Source organism: Rhea pennata, chromosome 6 (assembly GCF_028389875.1).
Source record: "Rhea pennata isolate bPtePen1 chromosome 6, bPtePen1.pri, whole genome shotgun sequence".
Lineage (NCBI taxonomy): Eukaryota > Metazoa > Chordata > Aves > Rheiformes > Rheidae > Rhea > Rhea pennata.
This window is the reverse complement of record NC_084668.1, coordinates 4393301-4417305: the sequence shown is the minus strand read 5'-3', so window position 1 is coordinate 4417305 and position 24005 is coordinate 4393301.

Here is a 24005-nt window from a genome sequence, read left to right as displayed (position 1 = left end):
GATCTGCACACACATTAATTCATTGTTTATGTCATTCAGGTTTTGCCAGCTAGCGATGGTAATGACATGAAGATTTACCTAAGTAAAAAAAGAGATGGTAAATAGTTTCCAAAACATAACTGTGTTTATCTTTGGCTATCAAAAGGAAGTGAAAGTTTGTATTCTTGTTGGAGAAATAGAAATGTTTTACTCTGCGTTAGAAAGGAAACTTACAGAAATATTTGGAATTCTGGTTGGCTTTCCTAAGTATGGATACTAGAATTTTGAGTTAAGTGGTATGTCATTAGAATAACTTCTTATAACCTTTTTTAATGCAGCATACATGCCTGGGCATTTATGCAGCGTATGTGCCTTTTGGTATTAGATGTGCAAAGGCTGGTCAAGATAACATGGCAAGGGGTTGATGTTTACTATATGGCAAGCCAAAGGGCTTAACACCTCTCATTGAGTTAAAATTACTGGTGTCCTTGACCTTAATCACAATTACAGAGAAATAATTTCCCTTGACCAGCACTTTGGCTTTGTTGCATATGCAATTAAGAGATTAGAGCATGTGCTTGGCAATAAAGCAGAAGATGGCCTTTTGGTAAATGTCCCAGCTGAGCCGTGGTCCCGTGCACAAGCACGTGGGGTGTCGATGCGGGGTACCTACAAGCAAGCCAGCAGCATTACTCTGCATGGACAGAGGCATGTCTCGGGCAACGGCTCGTGCTTAGGCTCTAGGTCTTCTTGGGATCATTTTACAGCATCAGATAGGACTGCTTTGTACTGTGCTGTCCCAACGTAAATGTGGGACAGATCTCAGATCTTTTCTCTTGCAACATACAAAGGGAAAACTATTAGAAGTTAATAGCTTTTGAGTATCTTAATATACACACAAGTATCTCAGCTAGTCCAAAAGTGAAAGTCCAGTAGTTTTACTTCATTTAGATAATTCTGCCTCAGCTTTTGTTATGCTCCACAGCGATAACAAGGTGCTAGAATCACAAAGAGCGCAACAGCAGACTTCTCTTTGGTAAGGTGCCAGCCATGGGGTCAAACGAACCTGCAGATTCATGTACTGTTAGCAAAAATCCGACTATCAGATCGCTGTCTCTCTTAGCCAGGGCGAGATTCTGATCTGGTTTCCACTGGTGTAAGCTGAATACTAACCTTGCGCTGCTGTAAAACCAAAGCATGCGAGAAGAGATCCAAAGTTTAAGTTTGCAGTGGTTTAAAAGCGCCTGGGGTTGATGAGAAAATTAGCTTTGACATTCTGAATTCATGCTGAAAAGTAAGGGAAAATGGGATGATTATTATTAATAATCAGTAGCAGAAGTCAAATGTCTGAAGTACTCTCTGAACTGTAAGGATACTCTTCTAAAAGTTTGAAATGAAGTATTCATAAGTTTAAAACCTATAATATTAATTCATGTGTGTTTCTTTAATGTCTGATTAGCAGAAAGTGTAGAACAGATGTTTTTCCCTTTTCTTCATAGATAGCTAACTTTTGCCTTTTCCTTTAAAATGTAAAATATGCATCACAGTTTGGAAAACATTCACAAAAGATTACTTCATACTGTGAATTGGAGCTGCCTTCCAGAGGGATACATTATAGTCCGGTCAGATGCAATTGCCTGCAACTACTATTGCCTTTTTAGAAAGTTTTGTCATCTTGATAAACTTTCATTAACAACTTAGCATAGTTTGAGATATATTACTTTTATGTCAGGAATTTCTCTTTAGAGCCAGATAATGAAAAAACATAACTGCATTTTTTCTATTGAAAATTATGAAACTGCATTTGCTTTCATTTCTTCCCCATTCCATTCCAGTGGCATTCCAACTATAATTTTAATTCTTCTTTAAAGAAAATATTTTGACACCAGAGAATGACATTAATGATGACTGAAATTTGCATTTCCTCTTTTTTCTTTGTCTTTCGCCCTTGTATTTTCAAACTGCCTTGTCTTTTTCAATATTTATCTAAGTCCTTTTTTCAAATAAGCAATAAGCAAAATAAAGCCATCAAGAGCTAAGTGGTGCAGTCCTCACCCAGGTGGGAAGAGACAGGCACATGCATTTGCTTCCTTTGCCACCATTTTGTTACAGCCCTGAAAAGCAGCAAATGGTGGTTATTGTTTCTTTGCAGGGTATGGTTTTGTACTGGATCCATGTGCAAAGTGTAAACATGTCATCAGTCCTCATTTGCTATATCCAAAAACATTCCCCATGTCCATATTTGATTTTCAAGTGCATCTGTGCACTGATTGAAACCCTCCCAACATGCTGCTACACAAATGCAAACCCACACATTTCTGATTTTGAATCAAATGCTCTTATGCTTCTACACTTCCATTTCAAAGTTTGCCTCAGAGTTGCAGTATGTGCCCTTTTAACACATTTTTTTTTTCCCTCTCACAAAGAGATCCCTGTGTTCATCTCAGGAGCACAGTGCAGTTTTTTTTTCCATTTTGTTCTTATTTATTCCTTAGAGCCTGCTTTTATTTTCACAGCTTATTTATCCTTTGTTTACAGCCCACATGTGCTTTTAAATAACAAAACCAATATTTAAACAAAGGAAGTAAAATGCTGAGTTATAATATAGGAATTTACTATAGATAGAAAGTTTGTTTACGAATAGCAATGTGTTTCACTATTAATGTAGTACTTCAAAAAGGAGAGAGAAAAAGCATATTGAGTTGCAAATTTTCTGAAAAAGATGAATCTCCTATAAAGTACTATGGAATATTTCCTTTTAAACACGGTGTAAACTCATAGTTAAAAAATAAAAAATAAAATGGGAGTGCAAAGTTGTGATTTTAAAGAAAATTGTTGCACCTAATTATTTTTTCTATCCCTCCTGACATCCACGAGTTACCTTAACTGCAAAGCTCTGTAGTACCCTTTGCCTGTCATTTTTAATCAGGTTGTTTTAGGTAATTTTTGTTATGCCCCTCATTACTGAATTGTTTATCAATAGGTGCACCAAGTGTCACTAGCTTTTCTCATCAAGCCAGGTCTGACAAAGAGCTGCAGTGCATGGGAAAGAGGCAGCTAGGTGAAACTAATGCCATAGATGTTTGATTCATTAGGAGCTTATTGTTAACGGGGATGTCTGATTGTAAAGGCTCAGTCAAGCAAAAGAGTGCAGAGTAATCAGTCGGATTTATAGTTTGCAGGGCTCAAAAAAAAAAAAAAATCAACATAAACCTTTGGATATAGCAGAAACAGAAAAATCCCCTTTGGGCAGCCCTAACCTGAGACCAGCCAAATAAGGTCATGCTACATGAAGGTTGCCTGTTAGGTGATGGAAGATATAGGAGGATTAGAGCCATATGGCATGGCCTATCATACCTTCTGACTTAAGATAACAAAGCCAAGCTTTGTGCTTAGCTGTTTTTGACTGACATCATCAATTTTATTTTATGTTGGTCACCTCCGGTAACAGGAAAAAATGGCCTAGGGTTGATAACACATGCCTGTTTTTTTAGTATTAAGATGCCTTACAGCTAGTTGTGTGCTGTAAAAAATTTCAAAGAATTAGTAGCTTGTTCTTCTATCAACCATCCTCCAGCAACTGTCAGCTCCCCCCTGCCCGCCCGCCTTGTTTTCGGTTTGTACCTTGCAAATGAGAGACAGCCTTATTCAGAACCAGATGTAAGGCTCCTAGAGAATGAGCGTAAGCTGTTGTACTTTAAGCCTAATGGGAAGTTTTATATGCAAGGGCCTTGAACTGATTAGTATAATTCCCTCTTTAATACAGCTGTCCCTCCAGATTAAGGTAAACCAAATGTTGCAATCAGAGATTAGTGTACCTTGCCAGTTATTAACATCCCCGGTTGCTCAGCAAGCACGTCAGACACTGATGCTGTGTATTTATTTGCCACTTCCACGCTGTAACTCGAACTTCTGCACCTGTCAAAGCATTCCAGGGAAGAGAGGGGTATTATTGGAAAGCAAAAGTTTTATACCTGTTACACCTGTTTGGTTTTGTCACTGCCTGAGATTTTCTTTTTTTCTTGCCAAGATTGCCAGGTGGTTTAATCCGCTACTCCGCCGGTTTTATGAAGAAAGACTTTGTATGCTAAATTACATTTGTTGCTCTCATCTGCTTTCTCTTATCGAATATATGCTGCTCACCTAATCTGCCTTTTTTTTTTTTTTTTTCCTTTTCCCTCCCCCTCTTCCTCCGCTTTTTGCGAGGGATCTCTCTCTCCTTTGTGCGGGTGTGCGCGGAGGATGCGGCTCCGGGCTGGAGACGCAGCACCCGCTCCTGCTGTGCTCTAATCAGTTCGCGGGGCCTCTCCCACAAGGTGGGTCACGCAGTTGTCTTATTGCATTTGGCAGGATATCCTGTCCACCAGCAACACAGATGTCAAGGGGGACAATGTCCGGGTTATCACAGAAGGATCTTTGCTTCTCCCCCACCTGATCAGATTTGGTAGATAAACGTATACCGTAAACACACTTAAAAAGCTAAGAGGGTTGAGAGTGCCTTGTGCCATGCCAGGGAAATCAATAAAGTCAGGCCATTCGAAATAACTGCTCCTCAAATGCATTTAATTAATTTAGAAGGACTGTTAATTTACCTGTAAACAACAGAATGTGCCTTAGAAAAGGAGGGAGACATAATATACAGGAGAAGATGCTGCTAACTGGGATTTGTCTTTTTTTTTTTTTTTTTTTTTTTTTTTTTTTTCCCTGACAATTATAAGCATATGATGCAAAAAGTTTTTAAATTAGTAGCAGAAGGGAAGCATATGCCTTTTCTAGCTAAAGATTAAAAATACCTAAAAAATAATACCTTGACCTCTGCTTTTAAACAAAACACCCTCCCCCACAAACAAAAGGACTATTTAAGCACTCTGCTGTTAACAAAATGAATGCAGTATTGAATACCTGCTATAGTTTCTGGAATATTGCCTTTTTCCTAGCAAAGACTCTGCTAAGATATTTTAAAATTGAATAGATTCCTTATTAAACAGATAATTGACATGAGGTCAAAATGGGCTGTTTTAGCACAGTCCCCCTAATAACATGGGTTTGCAAAGTTTACTGCCTGCTGTACACTGCCTGCACGTTATGGCTTAATTGCAGATTTTTGAAAAGACAAAATATGTTCATATCTGAGGAATTATGTCTTGCAGCCTACTAAATATGCTAATGCAATACTAAGCAGGGATAAAGTTCTTGCCATACCACCCAACAGTTGCGTGGGACACGCTGCCAAGTTATTGTTAATTGTAAAGCACAAGCAGGCTTTGCAATCCATCTTAATTGTCATACTTACTCCAGGTTTTGTGATAAGGCTAGATGTTCTGTTTAAAGTGACAATGTTGACAAGGGGAAAGGGTGTGGGCCTGGGCTTGTGGTTCTGGAGGGGTTATGTGCTCTGACCTGCCGTAGGTTGATATGGACAGTCTGCAAGGGGATTTTAGTTGTCATGGGGTCCCCAGGCAGTTGAATAGAGTGACTGTCTGTCCTGCTTTTTCCTGTTAGGATCCTGACACGTGGAGCATTGATGAACTCAGCATAACGTTGAATAGGAGCTTTTTGGCAGCTGAGACACAAGGGCTAAGCTGCAGGTCAGAGATAACACTAGTGCAGATCTCCTCATGCACACAGTTAGTAGCATGCTTTCTTCCCTCCTGAGTGCAGGAAATAGCTCATGTTAAATACGTTCACTTTTCAGTTTTCCTTTCTTCTAAAATGGAGCTTGACAGATTGGGCTTTTCAGCTTCCCCCCTCCCCTTTTTTTTTTCACCACCTCTGCTTTCTACCTCAGAAATACTCTTCAGGAAGCAGGAGTTAATCTTGGTGAGGAAACGATAAGGTGATACTTGATTTTTCAGGGGAAAGCAGAAGGATATGACTGCCTAGTAACTGCAGAGAAACTTGCAGGCCTCCTTTTTTAGGGCTTCCCTTTGCTTTTTCCTTTCACATCCTTAGAGCGGAGAAGGGCGGCAGACGGCAGGTCTAGCTGGAGGTACGCTAGGAGGGTTTAAATAGCACGGCGGGCAGGAAGGAAGTGCTGGGAAGGTACATTGATAAAAGCCGCTTCCCCGTACTTTTCTATCAGCTACGGGATCAGGTGAATTGGGTCGTTAGTTTCCCAACTTTGATGCATCCTGGCTGGCACAGAAACGTGTCTTTGAAGTTGTTTTATATGCGGCCAAGTTTTTTACATGATTCCAAAAGAAAGAGCATGAGCATTGTCTTTGCGAAATGATGTCAAGCCAGCATCCTGTGTACGGAGACAATGTCTAAGTCTCTCTCTGCTTTTGGCATTAGTATTGAAACTACAAATTGCTGTTTGAAGTGTTTACGTTAAGGAGACTTGAACGTGATATGGATTTTGGGGAGGGGGATCGCGCTTTAATAATCATTTGTCTGCGTGTATACACACACGTACACTTGTGCACGGTGCCCGTGACGGATAAGCAAACGAGGCTGATGTCTACGGGGCCAGCGAGCATTTCCTGCTCGACTTCAGCACAGCCTGTGCCCAGGGTCCGGGCGGACACCTCCGGCAGAAGGGGGGCATTTGCTCTCAATGCCCCTTCAGTTCTTGTTCTCGCTGACACTGACAGCAGCAATGATAATTAAAAGTGATTACCGAGTTGATCTTCTGATGTGGGCACTTGTCCAGTGGGAGCTAGCCGGAGACCACCAAACTCATGTCGCTCAACAAAAGCTGGAGTTCCTCATGAAACTGTAAGTTCCCCCCACCATATGCATAAATGTGCAGTTTTGTGAACTTGGTTTGGCTCCTGGGTTGAGCAGGACTTTTCAGTGGGAACGGTCTCATTGATAACAGTGATCTTCTCCAAGCAAGGTGGTGCTCAGCGTGAGCAGAGAGGCCTCAGGATTAGGCCCTATTGTGCAGGCACTTCCACATTAGTGGATTCCTGTGCCTGTGTTTAGAGTATAAACGACTTAATTGGGCCTCTGCAGTGAACCATTTGCAGCCAAGGGGCCAATACTATTGTTTATTCCTATTGCTATCATTGAGAATCATGTAGAGAGAGAGAGACCAGACATAAATACTTCCCTTGTTACATTGGCGATACTCCTTTTGCTAACGGGAATAATTTCATACTCGCTCTTCAGTGACTCGAGCAGCTTTTCTGATAGATACTTGTCTTTACTTCAAGAGGAAGCAAGTGGCTAGAAAAATAACTGGGGAACTCTTTTGTGCTAAATGGCCGGAGTGGTAGGCGCACAGACAGGGAGTTTCTATCTCGTATTCTTTCTTAGGGAAGGACTGTTTCAGCAGAGGGCTGCTGTCGTGGAATGTGCCACGGCCGATGTTGCTTGGGGCCGCTGTGCCGTTTCAGTTTTTCCTTAGAAAGCAGCGCTGGGAGCTCTGTGTATTTTCTTTGCTAAGTCGTGAATTCATTATGAAATTTATATGATGAGATCTCTGACTCTGCTAATATTTCCACAGTGAAGTTTGGCCTTTTCATTCCAGAGAGAGTTGGACAGGAGCTAAGAAGATCTGGCTTTTGTTTTCAACTCTTCTACAACTTCCTGTATGACCTTGGGCAAGTTGCTTAATCAAGCTGTCTCAAGCTTTTCTTTGTAGTAATGTTACTTGCAAATGGTAGAGGAGTTATGAATATACATGGCTGATTTGATATGTGATGTTCAGGTACTAACGTGATATATTGTGGAAGAAAGAAACCCTGTAAAATAAAAACTCCCTGAAGTCTCAGCATCTCAGCTTGACTTCCAGCGTAGGATTCTAAGACATACTGATAGCAGCAAAACCCTAACTGGTCTGAACAATTTTAGGTGCAGGTAGTGCCAACTCTGGACAAGAATATTACTATCAAAACAAAGAAATGAAATAAATGGTGAAATTTTATATCGATGGTGGTCAGGCATGAACATGTGTGGAAAGAGCACATTAGGAATCCGAGGACCTAGATTAAGACAAAGAGACAACAGAGGCTGAGGTACAACATGATAGGATTATGCTGACTGTCAAATTTGCCTGTAAGAGTACACACCTTGCTAGCCCTGTAGGTATCGGAGAAGAAAGCAGATGCTGTATATAACCAAGACAGGGGAGCTCGTACTATGAGCAAAGCCTGTGAATTAAATAGCAAACGACTTTCAGTTTGGGGAGGGTGAGCAGTTTGCTTGGAAGTGCTGGAATGCACGCACATGCACACACACATAATAAAATATGCGTGCACTACAGAAAGATCACACTGCTTTCATTAAGGCAATGGACATATATTTACTTGAAAATCTATAATAGGAAATATTTTTTAAAGCTGCAAAAATATGTTAATAAATACTAGCATATCTAACAACTTGATTACAGCCTGGTTTATAGGGAGTGGTAATATCTTTATTAAGCCAACTGATATAGTTGGAGGGGGAAAAACAGATGAGTCCTCTACAGGGCTCTTTAATGTAATTAAAATAGGCTGCCTATATCTAGTAAATAATATGTAAACTCTTAAGGCCAAATGCTGCAGCTAGTTACTGTTAGTGAGAAATTATAAACTACAAAATCCCAAACCAGGAAGTCCCATGGAGATAAAAAATATCTAAAGAACAGCCAGAAATGTGCCCTATATTATTGATGCTTCAAGCAGTATTAAGTTGTGAAGGGCTGGAATGTAAACATAGTTACAGATGTCTGATGCCGTAGGTTGAATTAGGGAAGCAGGAAATGCACTCCTTCACTTAGTATGTTTGAAAAAACACCTTTTGCCTATCTTTATCTGAAATATTCAGTTTTGCTTAACCTATAAAGTAATTCAAAGAAGACTACACCATGTAATCTAGTGATTTCTTTTATTATTTGTGGCAAAACTAGTAGCTATGCAAACCAACAGTTCACAGAGAACTAAATTTTAGAAATGACCTAACGGTCAGAGGATATTGGTAAGGTAGGTTATGTCACAATGGATAAAAATTACAACCAAACACACATACGGTTACCTAGTTCAGGCATGTCTACATCTTAAAGGGACAATTATTTTATGTATCTTTTTAATGTAAAGCTAATGATTATTTTCCTCCCTTAGGGTGAAGTGCAAAGGATCAGTTTTTGTTTCCTGGAAGAGGGTGGGAGAACAGTCTCAGTTGGCTAAAAAGGCTCTGGTAATCCTGATACTTCTATTTCTCAACTTTTTAAAGCCTAGAGCCTTATCTTATCTCCCTACGGTTGTTGCTACCCCTGCCAAATTCTGCTGACGGGCTCCTCCAGCATGACCCTGCTAACATCATTACGTTTGCTCCTGATTTGCATAGGTATAGCACAGAGCAGAAAATTAGCTCTTTTTCTGCTGAAGGAAAAAGAGTTACACTTTGTGGTGCAGGCTCTGTTCTTCTTAAAATCTGCTCCAAGATAGGGTAACCTAGTGCTTTGAAGGAGCTCGTTTGTATTGCGTAGGCATAAATGAGACCAGAACCTGCCCCTGAGTTTGTACATCCGACACCACGAGAAATGAATTCCAGTGTCTCCAAAGGTGAGCCATGTGGGGAGAGAGTCTTGTGGGAGATGGGCGTGCAAAAGAACATAAGTCATAACAGGAGCATCCCAAAGGCAGATTCACCCTAGTGAACGTTCCTTTGGAACAAGATTATTACTTTAATTTACTACTCCATTTTTACTGGAATAGTGCCAAAGGGCTGAGGGCCTTCCTGAAGGTTTGGGAGAATTTTCTTTTAAGTTTCTCAGATCCTAGAAGGCCTACACACCCTGTCAGATGGGACAGCACATGATAGTGGATAGTTCTTAAAAATCTGGAATAGTCTTTGTCCTTTTCAGAATGATTGTTGTTGGTAAACTCATACATAAATGGGAAGTGCCATTTCCTTTGCATTGTTTGAAGTGTATTTGTTCAAGAAATAACAGAATAACGGTTTTCCGTGTTTGAAATAGGAGAGCTTTTCCCCAATGTCCTAAATCTAAATTAGTATTCTTGATCAGAAGAACACAGAATGGTAGTGCAGCCAGAACAAGGTCCCTGACATCAAAGTGCCTTGTGAGTTCTTCTCTCTCCTGAAACATAACTCTTCAATTATTATTATTATTATTATACCAGAAGTGTTTGATTTTTCCCTGATTTCATACTGCAGGCTCAAATGGTGAATTAGAAAGAGGAATAGAAGGTAGCAAGTGCCTCTTTTGGAAATATTTTGTTTAGATGACACCTAGATAACATCAGAGACACCTTTCCTGGGTTAGAGTCTTTAGGCAGAAGGGAATTATTGTGGCAACCAGGGTTTCCTGGGTTCTTTTTTCACATGCACTTTTACACTGCTGAGTTTAGAAGAAAAAAAATGTATTCCACACTTCCTCTGTGTGTGCAGTATACCTACATGATTTTTTCCCCCTCATTCCTCAGTTTTTGCTATTATATAAGCCTGAAACAATAGCAGTGGGAACAGAAATGTCCCTCAACTAGTGGTGAGGAAATAGGTGAGAGTGTGAAAGAACCTTACTATTAAATCAACCCATACCAAATAATAATAAAAATATCCATTGAATTTGTTTTTGTGAGCATTGCTAGTTGCCTTGCCAGTCTGAAGCTGGCACTGTGGGTTTGCTGTAATCACTGAGCTGAGAAAGAGACACGGGTTTTGTTTGTTTGTTTGTCATCATGGAGTTGAGCAGGACTTAAGCAGTTGAATGCACAACACATTTCTCTGCTTTCATCCTCTCCTCTCTGATTCTGGATTCCGTATGAATTCCCCTCAATTCTTCCAGTTTTGTATTTGACCTTCCTTAAGAATTGGGATTAATATATTACTTGTGAATATAAGCTTGGAAAATGCATCTTTTATTTTTTTTAAAAAGAATTGTGATAAAAATCAGTTACATAGGTAAACTAGAGTGCTTTGCTTGAGTGTCATCTTCAAGGGAAGTGTGTGTGTGCACATGTATGTATGTGTTCATTTTTGGGGTGGCCAGGCAGTAGCCTTAATTCTAGCCAGTTGTCAGGTCTGTAGGTGGGATGGCATCTTATGTTTGCTGTACTACAATGTGGCACACAGGCAAATTCCCAGAATATGAATTTTGGACTCTATGCAATGTGCTGCAGAGTAATATGCAGACTTTTGGGTTATGACATAGAATTGTTCAAAGATTTGTAGAAGAAAGATACATATTTGAGAAGAAGAAATAATGTAATCAAACAAGAAGACACATAACAATGCCAAGGAAAAGAATTCCTTCAGTCAACCAGTCATGGCTAGCACACTTCATCACTGAAGCCAATAATCCTATATCACTTGGAAAACAGCTTCAGAAGGCCTGTGCTATCCAGTATTTTGAATGCAGTTGGTTGAAGATCAAATGCTGAGATCACAGAGCCTTTTCTTTCACTTCAGGAGCTGGGCCTCTGCCTTGCTGGGTTTCTTTGGTGCCACTCATGCAGTACAAAGGGTTGCATCCCCCTAGATCTGGATTCTCCCAGCAGACAGAGCCTGGCATCGCACAGTAACTGCTTTCCACAACCCTGACTGTAAAAAGTGTGCCAGAGGCAAAGAAAGGGTTGGAAAGACATGTGGTGGAAATATGTTGCATTCTAGCTTTGCTTGGCTAGCAGATGGTAAATCAAGATTAGTACAAGCTAGCCAGAGCAGCCCAAAGACTGCTCTAACTTGCTTCCAAAGCTAACCTGTAGACACAGCAGTTAGTGTTTGCCATGAGTTTGCTAATGATTACGTGGACATTTCTGAGGTCTGTGGAGATAGAACACTGAATATGAGTTACAGATCTTTGCTCTATTCTCAGCTCTGCCACTTGCTCCCTGTGACTGCAAATCACATCTTTAGCGCTGCATTTGTTATAATTGTCTCATACTTTGAGATGCTTAGCTGGTGAAATATAAAATGGAGTGTGTTACTGAAGCTGCTTTTAAGTGAGCAGCCAAAGGACTCATCTGCTAAACAGTGTTGCCATTTCTAAACCATGGCTTCATAGGTTTCACATAAACAGTAAATATGCATGGGACTTGTTAAACCTGATTGTAGTTATCTACTGAAAATGTCTCAATGCTAGAGTGAGGTACAGTTATAGCTCAGAGTCTGGCCACCCCATCTCAACTGGGCAACCCGTTAAGAGTAAGAAGGAATAGAAGTCAACGGCTTCATGGCCAGCTGGCAGCTGGGGATAGATAGTAGGGATGATACTACTTGATATCTTCATTAATGATCTGAATATTAAGGTAGGATGAGCACTCAACAAATTGGCACACTACACTAATGGTGGTGGTGGTGTTGCTGAACAGTAGTACTGCAGTCCAGAGTGACATGGAGGAACTTGAGGAATGGCCTGCAGACACCTCATGGAGTCCAACAATATGAATGCAAGGTTTGCACCTGTGGTAGAATAAACCCTTTCATTGATACAGGCAGGGAACTGACTGGCTTATTAATGGCCCTGCTAGAAAAGACCAGGGTGTTACGGTGGATGCCAAGGGAATGCAAGCCAGCAGCATCTCTGCATAATGGATAGGGCAAACTTCATATTGGGCTATGTTAGAAAAAGCCATAGCCAGATGATGGAGAGAAATTGCTATATTTCCCTTTATTTGGCAAAGGTAAGCCTGCATCTAGTATACTTTGTCTTCCCTGAGAGGATACAGAGTCTGACTTCTAGAAGGAGACTCCGAAGCTAACAGAATTACCCTCCCCATTTGGTTTTAAGTCTTGACACATTTGGGATTCAATGTGGTGGAGACACATTTTGCCATATTCTTCCAAACAACAGTTGTCCTGGCCCAGAGGTCTTGCTAATCATCTCTCTGTCATAGATCTCAGTCAGCTTTCCATAAGGCAGTCTTGCTGAAATTTCACATGAGCAAGTAAGAAACACTCACTGTTTTAAACTGGTTCTTTCACTGCTCATGCTTATTTAGTTTGGCATGTCTCAGGTTACGGTGACTTCATAGTGTTGTTTAGATAGTTGGCTAATGTTTGCATCTGAGTACAGTATCCCACATGAATTTCTGATGTTCCCTCTATCAGCTTCATGCACCTTAGGTATGCAGCCAGAAAGTCATCCTTATTAATAGAGAGCTGGATTTTTGTGGTGAGACATTGAGGTTAGTTGTCACAGGGTGCAGTTAAGTGATAAGGACATGAGGTCTGCTGCTCTGGAAAACTGGCAGTGACAGTTCAAACCAAGTCCAGCCTGGACATATGAAAATACTGTAGGACTCATCCTTTCATGCCCATCCTAGACTGAGATGTATGGCTGGCTCAGAAGAGCATGTCTCCAGTCATGGTTGGCTTTCAGCACTGTAGCTATCTGCAGTAGGCCTTCATCCATTTTAAGGTGCAGAACTCTTCCTGTAACTATCAAAAAGAGCGGACTCACCAACTCTGTCATTTCTTGCTAGTTCTGGATATAAGACCATAATGGGTCAGACCAAAGTTATTACAGTATACTGTCTTTGGCAGTGGTGAACAGCAGATGTCTGGGGAGATGCATAAAAATGGGGAAAGCACATATTGACTCTCCCAGACTCTGTAGGCTGGGAGCTTAGGAGACTCCTGAGCCAGAGTTTGTGTTTAAGGTGGATGCAAAATGAACAGCTTTGGACTGGCTGTTAAACAGGGTGTATGGAAAAAATTCAATTTTCGATTAACTTCCTATTCTTTTCCTCCTTTTTCTGCCCCTTGCCTTTCTATCCTACTTGTGCTGCCAGAACAGTTAGAATCTTCCTTTGCCCTTAGCTGGATGGGTTGATGACCCAGTCACAGGTTTGGTCACATCCTGACACCAAGGCTGTCCCCACTGTGGAAAACAAACCCAAAACACAATTTCCTTAATCTGAGAAATCACCAAGCCCGTAAGCACAACCCAAAAGGCATTGCTCATGTTTCAGATACAGCATGTGCTTTAGCTCTCTGGGGCACTTAGAGCTTCCCATGACAGTTATCCCTTTCAAAGGCAGGTATTTAACTGAGAAGTCTCCAAGTGGTCTGCATGGTGGAGAGCTGAGCTGTCACTACCAGAATGGGTCCTGTGTGCTATTTATTTTGTGGGAAGATGGTTTATTTGCAGGAAATGTGGCAGCTGTGCTGCTGCAGGGAGGACAGCTCAGGGAGCTTATAGCTTCCTTGTCCCCCACTGAATCAGCCCCAGGTCATCTGGGTGGAGGGCCTGTTTCACCTTCTGCACTCCTTTTTCTTTTTTAAAGATGGACTGAAGTGTTTTAGTTTAATGTTTGGACATTGGTGGAAACCTCCCACCCAGCAGAGCAGTTCCTTTGTCAGAACGGTTCCTAATCGACATAGGAGGAGGCATTCGCTGCTGGGACACTCATCTGTTTTTAGAGGCCTTCCTAAAAACTGGCTGTGAATGTTAATAATCACTTTAATGGTTAAAAACATTAACTATGTTTTGTTATTCCTTTTTTTTTTTTTTTTCCTTTTTTTCCTCCCTTCTAGTCACACGAAGGCCGGCCCTACCGGAAACCTCTGCTTTAAATGAAGGAGTCGCTCGGGCGAAAGGAGCGGTTTTCCGAAGGCAGCCGGATCAAAGTGAAGTCACTCAGAATAGCTTGCGCGCAGGTTTCCTTTTGCTTCATAGGTTCATGCAGAGTGTCAGGCGCTCGGTGGCCCGGTCCGGCCCCTCCAGCGAGGAGACGTTTGGTGGGACGCTCCACGAGGAGTTCCTCTCTCTGCTCGACCCGAGAGAACCCTGGGATCTCTCTCTCTCTCTCTCTCTCTCTCCCCCCCCTTTTTTTGAGGACTTTAAAAATAATTTGGTGGATCTCTAATCTAGTTATCTGCTGTAACTGCAATATGCGCTGTATGTCTGACTCCCACAGACGAAGGCCTCTGTTTCCTTTCTGCCAGTACCTTAGTATCTGCCTTGCCCAGGAGTCTGCTGATGAAGACTTCCTGTTTGTTTTGAGTCACTGCTGGAGTGATAAATATACTTCAGCTTTTCTCCTCCAAGAGGAAAGAAACCAGCTGCCCCGAACTACAGAGAAAATATGTAGAAATTCCACCAAAGGGCCCCGTTATCATGGAGCTTCTATGGCAGCATGAAAAAACGAGTAATACAAGCTACGACAAAGCAGCAATTTACATATTAAAACGGCCTTCTGCCCGCATGGACTTAAGTTGTTTGCCTTTAATCATTTATTTTCACTCTATAACTTTAATTTGGAATGATTTGGAAATAAATAAATAAATGCAAAACCCCCATAAACTTACACTACAGAGTAATGCTTGGCTGGATAAACAAACAATTATACTTGTGGTTTCTTGATCTGACCACAAGCTTTAAATGCCATATTTTTGCATGAACCTATAATGCTTCTGGATAAACAATTGTGTTTATATTGTCAGGAATATCCAGCATAGTATTGTGTAATTTCTATGTGCGATTACTAGGATATAGGATAAATTCCAAAATAAAAGAAAGGAAAGAAAGATTAGATTATTAAGTCATTTTTAATAAAAACAGCATAGTTCGGAATCACTTATAGCTTAATTTGTAATTTTAAAAGAATGCAGCGCTGGCTTTTAAGTTCCTACAGTTATCTGCTCATCTCCTTTTGTCCTTTTTCTACTCGAGATGGGGCCAAACTCAAAACCTTGGATTTAAACCCGAGATCCAGGTTCAGCTCGAAGTTCACAGCGCTGACCTCGTTCCTGAAGGAATCGGCTCAGGCCTTGCAGGGCACTTTGCGGGTGAAATTCGCCCCCACTTCCCAGGCCTTGGATTGCGGGGATTCTCAGGAATTATTTTTATTATTATTATTACTATTGCCTGGAGGAGCAGTGCGAGCAGTCGCGGCATTGGGGCTTTGGCGGGGGAGCACAGCAGAGCTGCTTCTTCATATAGTTTTGGTATATTCCTCTTTTTTTTCCTTTTTAATGTGAGCTCCAAAAGCATTGGCAAACAACATATACTCTTATGCTTACAGCGCTTCCTTCCCATAAACTAACTGAGCTCCCTCCTTTACATCCCTGACTGAAATCACCCACAACAAAAATCATCATATTTAAGCAGTCTGAAGCATCCTTTTTCTGTGGTTTACCTTTACCATCTCCTAGTAAAATATAAGTTCTTCTTTAACAGCAGATGGAAAAAAAAATCATTATAGCTTTAAAGCAGGAGATTATAAAAGACTGCAGCTAGTTTAGATCTCACAGTTAGAAGTTAATTCTAAGTCACTGGAATTGAAAACATCAGTTTACAACATTTACTGGCTTGCTATAAAAATGTATTCCCTTGTGTTATGTTAAACATGAGAAACTACACCTCGGTGTGTCCATTATTTATATATTTATTCATATCTTGCTGCTTCTGATTCAGCTGTGTAACTGTATGCAAAACAGATAATTACCGGGGAACAGAATAATTTGTATTTTGAGGGGAATAAATACCCTGAAGGATTTGCTTTTGGGGAAAGAACAAACTGCAAAGAAATTACATGGATTTTGTAAACAGATATGAAAAGGGAAAAAAAAGAAAAAAGGTGAGGAAATATTTTGGGCCTGGCAACTTTTGACACTGCCATGTCTGTGGCAGGGAAAGTAATTTTTCTTTTTAAATATTCAAATCCACGTTTTGAAACTGCATGTGAGGTCCATGGAGTGCATTTTCCAAGGCTTTGTGGAAAAAAAAGGGATTAAAGGCAAACCTACCATGCAGAGAGCCTGGACACCTGCCATGGAGCAGCAAGGCATGTGGGCGCCATTTTGTGCAGCCCCTACATGTGGTGAGGGACATGGGCGCCATTTTGTGCAGCCCCCACGTGTGGCAAGGGACATGGGTGCCATTTTGTGCAGCTCCCATGGGCGGCAAGGGATGCTGGCGCCACTTGGTGCAGCCCCCACGTGTGACGAGGGATGTGGGTGCCATTTTGTGCAGCCCATGCAGTGAGAGGGGTAGGTGCTGTTTTGTGCAGCCCCCACGTGCGGCTCCGGGCCCAGCACCTGCGATACTACGCCAGCCTCCACAGCTGAAGGGGCTGCCTTGTGTGGGGATCCCCGGCCTGGAAACTCCCTCCATGCTGGGAGTGATAGGAACCAGTATGGAGAATGGCCCCTGAACAATGTTTTAAAGGTTAGAGATTGCTTGTGGTGTGCTTTCTTTTTTAACAAGGGCTGGGGATCATGGAAAGAGTAGTCTGCTTCAGAAATACTTGTATCCAATGTGCCTCACATGCAGCAGTCTTCTTAAGGAAAATGACATTTTCTTCTTCCCCTTGCAGTACAAACGGACCCGCTTCAGCCCTCGGCTACCTCTGCACATGGGGAAAGCTGTCCCTACTGCCACAAACCTTCGTCCCCCTGACGTTATTCTCCTCTAATTTAGTAGCAGAATATGGGAGAGAGACACTGAGGACACTAATTTCAGTGTATTATTTTCAATAATAACTATTACTGGAAATGTGTCTGCATGCAGCATTGCTGTGCAGCGCGGCTCCCTTTGATTTATTCAGCATGAGCTTTTGCCTGTTTAATTTCTGTTTGCAGGGTTTCTGGTGAGGAAGTGGGAGTCTCCCAAGCGTTCCTACAGCTAGGTTTTTACATGGAGGTTCATGCCAGGAATGTTTTTCTGGTCACCTTAAAGCTACTAAAATAGCCCCACATCCTGTGTAGTGCAGAGGGAGCAGTGAGGGGCATTTAACCTGTCCCTGAGAGCATCCAAAAGGTCTGGGATTTGGGATCCAGACGGTCTCTCGGTGTGACTCTCAGGAGTTGAGTGTGCTGCTTCAGCCCCTTTTATTTGCCTATCAAAGTTAAATCTTGCATGCACGTGGTAAATAAACACTGCAGTCTGCTATCTGTTTATCTTAGGTATTTCAAAGGCCCCTTTGCTGTAGTTATATCTGTCTTTGACGTACGCAACTGTAAAACACCTCTGAGAGGTAGGGAAAGGCTATTGGCCTGGGGTATGGGCATGGAACTGAGGCACAGGAGGACTAAGTGATGTGGCTTGTGGCACACAAGAAATCAGTGGCAGGACATGGAACTGAAACTGAATTTCCAAATTCCTAGGTCAGTGATTGAACAGCTAGATAATTTCCGTAATAGCCAACCATGTGGGGCCGTGCCTTTCTACCATCAAGAAAAATTCTTTAAATTAAATCGTATCTTTAAGACACTCCACAGATAAATATCATTATTTGTAACAGTGCACAAAACCCAGCTTAACATAGTGTTAAAAAAACAGAAGAGAAAAATCTGTGTCGTAGGATCACAGCCTTAACACTTCCACCAGTACTGATCATAAGTTTTTGTTTTTCTTTTCTTTTTTTCTCTTTCCTTTTAGTGGAGAAGTTTTCTAAGGTATTTTTCAAACTTTCCAGTTTAGCAATGTGTTGGCTCAAATTGAAAAGAGAACTAGGCACTGGGTCACAGTCAGAATTAGGTTTGCACTAGTGGTGGGGGCAGGTTGCTGACACAGCTACAATCAGACAAAACATTTAAAACTTCTGGCTTTGTACTTCTCAAATGCCTCTTTTAGAAAATCGCTTAAGTTGTTATTAACATCCACCACCCACCTTCCCTTTCTGGTCCTGACATTGTGTAATAATAGATAATGTTGACATATGTTCCCTGCTGGTCAGAAATACTATACTTCTGTGAAAGGTAACATTTTCAAGCAATGACAAAATGTATTTTACTTGGACAGAACATTAGTTATTGGACTAATCTCACAATGTGGGATGTGGGGTAAAAGTTTTAACATTTTAGTTGTGGGAGAAAGTTTGTTGGGACAGTAAAAGCATCAGTATGGGGTGTGTTTAGTTTTCTCCGTTTCTAGAGGTACTGGCTTTGTATCAAACTCTTGCGTCCTTAGGAATTTAAAAGAAACATTTGCAGTATGTATGAGGAACAGCTGTCTGTGTACTCGGAGTAACTTTTCAAAATGACTATTTGGACATTTTTTCTAACAAGGACTAGAGAACTAGCGAATATGTGTGTGTCCCCCCCACACACTGATTTTTTTTTTTTTTTTTTTTTTTAGTGGATCAATATTTAAATGTTGAGTAACTGTAAAAAGATCTACATTTATTTATCCATTTCCCACTAAGCAAAATGGTCTGAAAATAGAAAAAGAGGAAGAGACAGCAAAATCTACCAAACAAATATGTTGTGAAAAACTACTTTTGAAAGTAATCTAGGGTGAGATTCTATAAAAATGTGTCTACTTCGCACGCCACTGAAGTCGGCACAAGACAGCGCAAGCCTGGAGAAATAGAATTTTATTTTAAGTCTTGCATGGATTTCTGTGCTGGGGAAGCTGGAAATATTTTTTTATTGAATCTAGTCTTTTGCATTTTATGGCAGTCAGAGCTAGTGTTCAGAATCCAGAAATAATCACAGTGGTTCTGTAATTTGGCAGATAACATCTCCTCTCTCCGTTTGCTCCCTATGATTTGTCTTTTCGCCACACTAAGAAGTAGTCTGTACAGCCAGTTTCTGTTGCGAGGCCTTTTTCTGCAATATGGATGAAGTTGTAGGAAACAGCCTTGTGTCCAGTGTCCATCCTCTTTGTCCCTGGGACACTGATAAAATGCTTGAAGAGAAAGATGAGCCTTAACTTGTGCAATCTTTAACCCGAGCCTTAAGCCGTGGCTTGGACGAGAATCGTCAGGCCTCCCTTTGTCTATGGGGACCCGTGCTCCTGCCCTGCACTGCGAGGACATTATGCCAGGCCCGTAAGTCATGGCTCCTTCCCACAAGCTGCCTTGGGCCGCTTGCCCCATAGCCCTGGCAACTGTTGAGGTGGGGGAGGACTTGTCAGACTTGCTCCTTGCTGCCATCACATGCTGTCAGAGGTCACAGTAAGCATGTGAATCATAGAATGTGGACTTCAAGGAAGAGTTGGTGCTACCAGAAGGAGACCTGGGATATGTTTTGTCCCTTGTCTTCCGGATGGAGGGTGCAGATGTTTGGTGGTCCAGGAGCTATGTAAAGAGAGCCTGGAGCCTTTCTTCAAGGGTTGTTGTCTTTAGAGACGGATGCACAGTCAAGCAGTTTGCAGTGAGCGGATTTGTCAGTGGGCAACCCTAGAGTCACGGGCCCAGAGACCAGAGCAAACGTGGGTTGTGTGGTCACACTGTGGGGTGAGGATTAGTTCTTGAAGGTACGATTGCTTATTGTTTGTTTGGCTTTCTATGTCCTAGAGCAGTATTTACATTCTTTGAGGCTGGTTATTCGCTTATTCTCAGCCCAGTGACTGACTGCTCCCTTTAGCCTTGGTGGACATCTAGTGCACAGAGCTGCTGCTGTGAGATTGAGGGATCGGCTGTGGTCTGGGGCAGTGTTTTATGTTTCTGCCTAAAGGGAGGGAGCAGATATATTCTTGCCAGTGCACCAGCCAGTGTGGGCTATTGCAGTGGAGAGGCAGAAGGGGTGCTGGCATGGGTTGGGCCTGGCCCAGCACCTAGGAAGAGGGCTGCAGCTCTTGCAGATTTGCTGCAAGTGCTGCCATCCGTGCACATCCTTGCAGCACCCTCCACAGAGTCCGAGGGAGCCTTCAGACCCATAATCTATTAATGCTAATGGGACTTGTGCACTAAATGCTGCAGGGATCAAACAGGGAGTTGACTGAATGAAAGCACCAAATGGATGTGCCAGTAGCTCTGTGGGTTGTGGGGCTGCAGGGAGAGGCGTTTGTTGTCAGGGCTTTTCTAATGGAGCCGAGTAGTTGCAGTCTGTGCCTTTTGGAGGGAGCTGGCTTTTGGAGAGCTGTGACAGATTGGACAACAGCTCCCCCACAAGCTCCCCATTCATCTTAGTTTACTGATCAGAACCGTCCTGTTTGTTTTCAAACTCTCTCTGTATTTCTGTCAGGCTACGTTAGGTTGGCTCTGTTCTCAGTTACACCCATTGATGTCAGTGGGGTTGCGTTGGTGGAACCAAGAGAAGAATTTGGCTCCTCATCTTTTTACCCCTTCCCCCCCCCTTTTTTCCCCTGCTCTGCCTAACCCCAGCCCTTTCCCTGGCTTCTCCTGGGTTCCTGCCTTTGCTGGTGTGAGAGCCTTCCACTCTGCAGCTCCTGCTGCTTGGCACAGCTTTACTGCTTCATATCCAATCTCAGCTGAAAACATATCTGTTCTGCTTTTTGCTTCCTCCCTCCTTCTCTGCTCTCTGTAAAGCATTTTATTATCCAGACTTTATGGAAGGCTCTGTACAAAATGAAGTTGTGAGGTTATTTGTTTTGGTGCAGCCAATCCAATAGTGTAAGCTACTTCCCTCCTTTAATCTTCTCCTCTTTAGATAATACATAGGCTTTTATGTCCATTAATTGTCAGAAATAAATAAATGCTTCTTTAGCTATTACTTCCTGAAACAGAACAGTGATCTGCCTTACATACAACTGTTTATATTATGCATAACATAGTTTTGTTACAATAATACATTTTAAGTTTTTGTAAGACTTTACACTCACATTTAGCTTAATTAGTAGTTTAACTTTTATTTTCTAAAAAGGAGAGAAAGTACCAAGTGGCGTACTGAACAGGAATATCTCTTGCCCCTCAGTAGAAGCAGCTCTGAAGTAATCCATGGCTTCCCGGGTTAACTGAAGCTAGCAGGCATTAGAAGAAATAGAAGAGTGATAAGAGCAGTGAGTAAGGTTAGTGGAGTTTCACATGCTGGCAGCACTGCTGCTTTAGGACCTAATCATTATTAATTATTCGTTTAATAGTAGATACTTCATGTCCCAGCTGAGATTAAGACCAAATGGTGCCAGATGTAGTGCAAACACCTATTAAGTCATGGTCCCTTTATCAAACAATTTACAAACTAAATAGACAAGACAGAGAAAAGATGGGAGATGAACAAAGAGGTGTCAGCACAGGAGACAGGAATTCGAATGAACAGGGGCATTAAGGAATAATGAAGGCCACAATGTAATTTCTTGAGATTATCCAGAAAAGACCCACAACTGAGGTAAAGGCATACACATGCTCCTTTGGAAACCTACTGTGCTAGCTGAAAATGGTACTGCCTGTCACCCACTGTCTGCTGTCCTCTGAGCTCTGCAGATGTAAGAGGTTGTATAAATGCTCATTATCCACTTCCAACAAAGTAACCTGTGTTACTTTACCCTGCTGAGTAACAGCATTTGAACTAATGCAATTGGATATTTCTGAACAGAGCTAAGGGGCGTGCACGTGCACTCGCTTCTGCTAGACTTGTGGGGAGGTAACCCAAAGATGACAGCAAAGAATGCTACCATTTCAAGCTGACACAACTCAATCTGGAAGAAGGTACATCCATAGCCTTAAAAGTTGTTCTCCACCTCCCAGCTTTAAGTGGTACCTTTTGCAGGCCCCTCGGCATGTAAGCACCACCAACAGAGACTCTCACACTCACTCACATCTACTTGCACCTACTTACACAATTTAATTTGTACCACCTTACAAATCACCTCTAAATTTGGCCCACAGTTCAGTTCATAACTGAAATAAACAGATCTATGTGATTGTCTACAAATGATCCAACTACTTAGGTTTGTTATGTGGAGTATGTTGCTTTGATTCACATTCATTTTTAAGTTTAGCTCTATACAGCAGAAAAAATGACAACTTTACAAAGTTCTTTAAATTCTCAAAATGCTACGCAAATGTTAACTATCTAGTAACAAAGTATTTAAGACACTTTGCTTATGGTTTCATGAATAACTTTCTGAAAGGGTTGTGACATACTTGTACCATTATTTTGTACAGCAGTTGAAAAAAATCTTGGAAGAATGTTTATTTTTATTTTTCTTCTTCTGACCACTCTGTTTGGAAGAACTGCCAAGTTTGACTCTAAACTTGCAAGTACACTAACTTTTTTCTTTGAAATTTGGGTCTATAATGTCTGGAGCTGCTTTTGGTTGAAAGCAATTATGTTACTGACTCTTATGATCAATTCCTTTTCCTGAAATCAATTTCATACATAAGGTTAACAGAGAAGGTCCAAACAAATGAATCCATGTGCATTTATCTGACAGTATTTCATATACAAATAACGAAAGCAGTACATTATCAATTCTCCTTAGTAAGAAGTATTCTTCATGTTTTTATAAAAAGTACTTAAGAGCTGACTTTGAAGAAAGACTTTGAAAACTTGCCAAACCTTCTTTGTATTTTGAAAGTCCACATCAAGAAAGTAGTAAATAGTCATTGAGCATAGGAAAAAGGAAACTATTAGCATTGTTTTCTTTTAAAGATAAAAAGAAAAATGCAGTGCAAAACTTCATAATCTCTGAAATGTGTATTTGTTATTTGAATCAATTTAAAACAATTGTCACTATTAAGTTCATGTTAGCTTGCCTACTGAACTGTATAAAATGACTCTGTATCTGCTAGTTTCATATATATGGGTTCCCCCCTTTCCTTAGCTTCTTCTAGTTTTACAGGCTTAAACATTTCCATTTAAATGCAGAATTAGAATTTATTTAAAGGCTCTGCTTAAAAAACCCCTACCCACTCCCCAATCCTCCTCAAGGTTGTTTAACATATATGTATTTTTCTAGTGTAAAGATGTCTAGCCTCAATTTCCACAAAGCAATAGTTCTTCAGATTTCCCTTTCTGGGGCCCCATTTTCATCTTGAAGCAGCTGTCTGTAATGGGTTCAGATAAGATATCCATACTCCTTTTTGTTTCATTTTCAGATAGCTCCTGGGCCAAGTTTGTTGTTGTTGTTAGTCTGATTTGGTGCAACATCATTTTGAAGTCACTGCTCAGCACCAGGAGAGGTTTGACCAGGTGCTTTCCATCATTTCAGAGTAAGCTTAGACATGTGTTTGGAAGAAACTATATATAGGCTCATACCACGTACCACTGTGGAGCAGGTATATCACACGCTTGCACTGAACACAAGAACTTTGGTATTGTTTAATTATGTGTGATCAAGTAGCCAACTTGCCTTTTACCACCAATAATGCAGGTTGTACTTATGCATATATTAATTGCAAAGCCATTAAGCTGTCCCATGTGTGAGGTAATGCTATGAGGAAATGCCTGTTCACTTCATCTTTAATAAGTTCACTATACGTTCAGCTAAAAGGAAATCTAAACTG